The sequence below is a fragment of the Gekko japonicus genome, unplaced genomic scaffold (assembly GCF_001447785.1).
Source record: "Gekko japonicus isolate JY-2015 unplaced genomic scaffold, Gekko_japonicus_V1.1 scaffold1791, whole genome shotgun sequence".
NCBI classification, from domain to species: Eukaryota; Metazoa; Chordata; class Lepidosauria; order Squamata; family Gekkonidae; genus Gekko; species Gekko japonicus.
Window position 1 is genome coordinate 115,247 of NW_015161456.1, and position 5,118 is coordinate 120,364.

At 45.2% G+C, this 5,118-nt stretch overlaps 1 protein-coding gene across 1 annotated transcript in view; it reads left to right on the forward strand.

The window, feature by feature from the left end:
• The window catches only part of LOC107125643 (kalirin), a gene marked incomplete at both ends in the record, with an annotated part of 264,080 nt that overhangs the window by 59,993 nt on the left and 198,969 nt on the right, over positions 1-5,118 (forward strand). The gene's annotated exons all lie outside the window — the stretch shown is intronic.

Consider the following 5,118-nt stretch of genomic DNA (forward strand, 5'->3'; position numbering starts at 1 on the left):
CGGCCCCTGTCTCCCACCCCCCCCCCCCGGAAAATTGGAAAGTCTACACCCTTGATTAATGTTGATGATGAAATAATTAAAATACCAATATTTGTTGGTAATAATTAAGAATGTTCTTTTGTTGGTAATACGTTGCAAGTGAGTATGAAAAGATCAGTTCCGCAGGAAGGTATGGCAGCCTACAACTTGCTTACACTGGGATCTTTTGTCTCTGGTACTAGTTGTGGTGTGTGTGTATACTACAGATTTGCAAGGAACTATGCAGGAAATAAAAATTAAACCCAAATGAAATGAAATGGTACAATGATGACCATACACCTCCTTAGTCTTTCTAAAAAAGAAAGTGAGAAGGTTTGGAAAGGATTATTTGGAAATGAAATTTCTATGAAAATGGTTTTTATTTTAGAAGTCTGTTGATGTAGCAAGTGAGGTGTGTGTGTGCATATATATATTTTTACCCCTGTCTTCCTGATGTGATTAGTACCGCAAGACACAAAAATCAGCAAAAGTGCCTGTTAAGTCGGTTACTTAACAAAGAGTCAGAGAGTGATTTCAGCAAAAGATCAGCTTTATTCGACAACTCGTAACTCAACTCCAAACACATTAACATGAATAGCCGGAACAGCTTTTACATTGAAGCTGTTCTACTTTTAAACTCTCCCGGCTAATGTAGCCACGCCCTATTATACAATATCAACCTATGAGGTTGCAGGGATAAGGTCCAATCACAATAGTTCCCGCTCTTGGAACTGGCTGTTGGTGATTGGTTGGTTCTTCCTGGGCTACCAATTACAAGTGAGGGATTAGGATCCTAGCCCAGGATGAAAGCTTCACATGGTGTTTCAATGACAAAAGTTCACATACATACTTTGGTCAGATTGAATACACCACAGTGCCCAGATTATACATTAAGGTGGAAGGGATGCCACCCTCCAGGTAGGACCTGGATATCCCCTGGAATTACAGCTCATCTCCAGACTACAGAGATCAGCCCCTCTGGAGGAAAGGGGTGCTTTGGAGGGTGTACCCTATGGCATCGTACCCCACTGAGGTCCCTGTCCTCCCCAGGCTCCAACCGTATCTTCAACCGTCTGCTGGTTGCCAGGAAGGACCTAGCAACCCTAGTGGTGTGAATAAGATATCACTTGGGGGAGGGGCTGTGCCAATGTAATATGTATTGCTATTAAGACCAGTTTGGATGGTCACCCTATAATGAGCAGCCCCTTTATCTAACATGGGCCTGAGATATCACACAAGATTAGTGTTGACAGCCGCCAGGTGGGGCCTGGGGATCTCCCGCTTTTACAACTGATCTCCAGATGCTAATGAGTTTCTGCTGTTGGGTGTGGCCTATTATGCTAATGAGTTCCTGCTGGGCTTTTTCTACAAAAAGAGCCCTGTTTGCTATTAAGACCAGTTTGGATGGTCACCCTATAATGAGCAGCCCCTTTATCTAATATGGGCCTGAGATATCACTCAAGATATGATATGACACAAGAGATCCAGAGTCTCTTACCATTTTTTTAAAAGTTTCCCATGGTAATATTTATGCTTCCGACTCATATCTGCTCTGTATTAGGAGTGGGGGAGAAGAACAGGTAATTTTTCATTTCTGCTTTCACTAATAATTTCACAAAGTTTGAGTCCAGTGGCCCTTCTGCTGCTTCTGACCAATGCGGCGACCCACCTGAATCTAATAATATTTGTGATTTTTTTTTAAACTTAAGGGATTTATGCTTTTTGACTAATGCTCTTTAGTTCACGGTCTGATTTTTAGGTATTAATTTATGTCTAGTTTTATCTGATTGTGCCAAGAATTCCCTTCATCCCTCCTTTTCTGTTCTCTTTTTACACTGTATAATGTGCACCAGTTGTTTATGCCAGTCTTCGAAAAGTTTGGCAGTATTTTAGTCACACAAAAAACCTTTTGATGTTTTCTGGCACTCTCTTTTGTGTTGTTTTGTGTCCCCCCCCCGCCCTTCCTTTCTTGGACGAGCCTTTATAACTAGGATTCAAGACTCAGTTCTAGGGCCAAGTTGGACATGGTAATTATTTGCATGAAATCCTGCAGCATTAGGCTGAAGTCTACAGCCACTTTGTGAAGAGTAGTCTTAGTGAAATGCCTGACAATCTAGGCTTTGTCATTCTCCTTTTTGCGGTTCAGACTACAAATGCATACTTCAGTGTGCTACATTACTAAATAGGTCTACAGGGACATTCCCTTCCTGCATGTGCAAAGTTCATTTAAATATAAATAAGGCAGAAAATTGTTATTAGTTAACAAGGGGAAATAATAACTAATTGACCTTGAGTCCGATCCAGCAGAGCAGTTGTTCTGTTCTTAACGTATAATATACTACATGAAGCTTTGCACATTTATTAGGGAGTGATCAGTGGGACTTGCCAAATAATCAAGTCTAGGATCAGGCCTCAGAAACACTAAGAGAATTCAAATGCTCTGCCTAAAATCCCCCAGTTGGACTCCAGAAGTCACTTTGAATTGGAAGCTTCCCCTGAATTCCTGGAAGGGGCTCAGACTCACACTATGGTGTATGCCAGGTATGTCCAACAGGTAGATCGTGATCTACCAGTAGATCGCGGAGGGGTCAGAGGTAGATCACCAGCCCCACTTGGTCTCCTGGTTTGCTGGACAGGTGCTTGGGGTTTTTTTATGATTGTTAGGTGGTAAAAAATGTTCACAGTTCTTTCTCTCTGTTTTGTTTTTGCTTATTTTGCTTACCAGTAAATGACGCTGAACTGCAGGCTGCGGAAGGTCGGTAGTTCAGCAGTTCGAGACCCGAGTGTGCCGCATGACGGAGTGAGCTCCCGTCTCTAGTTCCAGCTCCTGCCAACCTAGCAGTTCGAAAGCAAGACATTGCAAGTAGATAAATAGGTACCACTTCCAGTGTCCTTTTCAGAGGCGGGTGGGGTAGATCACAAAGCAGTTTGGGGAGGGTGCAAAATTCCCAGCAGAACGCAGAGTAGGGATTGTCAGATTCCCTCTGCTCAGCGGCATGAGATAGGGTTGCCAGATCCAGTTGGGGAGACCCTGGATCTCCCGCTTTTACAACTGCTCTCCAGGCGACAGAGATCAGCTCCCCTGGAGAAAAGGGCTGCTTTGGAGAAGGGACTCCGTGGGATTGGACCATGCCGAGGCCCCTCCCCTCCCCAAACCCCGCCCTCTCCCAGGCTCCACCCCCAAAGTCTCCAGGTATTTCCCAACCCAGACCTGGCAATCATATTTCTCCAAGAGAACTGATCTCTGTAGTCTGGAGATGAGCTGTAGTTCTGGGGGTATCCCCAGGTCCCACCTGGAGGCCGGCATCCCTAACAAAGGACTGCTCTCGCCTATTCCCAGAATAGTGCATTTAAGTGCATTCGTTGTAGTTATTTCTGTGCCGTTGCCTTTTAGAATCGCAGCCCGGATCACGGCTACACAGCAGTCACTCTTATAACCCACAGACGAGCCGCAGTTGGTTTCTTTGTTAGGGGGCTCATGTCCTGCCTTCTCCCTTCATGCAAGGTAGCTTGCCGCGGAATCCGTGAATAGCCAATAAAACATCACAGTTAATAAAGCCATTCAATAATTAAAGCTTCAGTGGCTGTGTGCCAAATGTTTAAACGATTTCCTATGTGCTGATAACAGCCATAGGCCTGACTAGTTGTGCGCCTCACACACACGCACACACACACACACACCCGCACACATGCAGAGCACAATAGAAAACTTCTTGATTTGGGAAAGGCTTCGCTCAAACTCCAATTTGCTGTAATGTCTGAGTGCAGCTGCTGCAGGCAAATTTGAATTGGCTACTTCCGGAGGGTTCAAAACCGCTTTGCCCAGGGACCTTCTTCAGGACTTCTGGGCAAATTGCAACAGGAAACTTGCAGTCACACTTCCATGTGTGTGTGTGTGACGCACATGGGCGTGGCAAAAAGCCATACTTGTATACATCTCGAATCAACCAAAGTTTGTCAAGGCGTTTGGATTACAGGCCCTCAGTAGGGTTGCCAAGTCCATCTTCCACCCCCAGCGGGGGACTTTGGGGGCGTTCCTGGAGGGGGAGGGGCATCCCCAACATGATGACATCACGCTGGGGATGTCCCCCCACCCACCCGCCCGATCTTCCAGCAGCACCGGCTGCCTGCACTTAAAGGGGCCCCTTTAAGTGCACAGGCCGGTGTTTCCTGCGCCCGATCTCCGTGGCCCACAGCCACCCCTCTTGAGAGAGAGGAGGGAGAGGGGTGGCTGCGGGTGTTGGGGCTTGGGGGCGGGGCTTCCCCAGCGGCCAGCTGGCCAGCGGCGAGTAAAAGCCCCCCCAAAGCGGGGGACCCCTGCCAAACCAGGGGGGTTGGCAACCCTAGACTAATGTCACAGAATGACACTGAAGTGATTGCTTGGCAAGCTGGGCTCTAACTGGATTCAGTTACCTGGAAGCCTGCCACAGAGGTGACACCATGTCCCCCGTAAACGTCCCTACCTTTTATGTATCACTTATTATTATGCTGTGCAATGCTACTTGATTGCTTGGATTTGCTTATCAAATGCCATTTTCTACCTTCTCTGCCTGTAAAATGGGGGGGGGTACTTCCTCCTATCCATCAAACACCTGGCAGAGAGGGCCCCCTTGTTCAAGGGCTATGTTACCCAAGAATTTCATACTCATCGGATGGAGAAAGAAAACTTACAGCTTAAAAACAATACTTCCTGTCGAACCAATGGAAATAAAAATTAAATTCAGTAAGTTAAGCTAGCAACTAAAGCACAGCAAGTTTTTAAAAAAAACTTAAACATTAAAATTGTATATCAATTATTAACATTACAATTGTATGTCAGTTATTAAAATTAAAAGTGTATATCAATTATTAAAATTACAATTTTATATCAATTATTAAAATTAAAATTGTATATACAAAAAATTGTATATTTTGAGGATAGTAGTTTAAGAATCTCTTCCACAGGTTGCCAGATGCAATTCTTTAGGCACAAGCAGAAGGGGGATGGAAAAGTAAAAACATGCAGGTGGGGTCCAACACAAAGCAGGATTGATTCCAGGACCTGGACCTAGGTAGGACTACAGCAGCCTCTTGGCCAGGGCTTTTTTTGTAGAAAAAGCC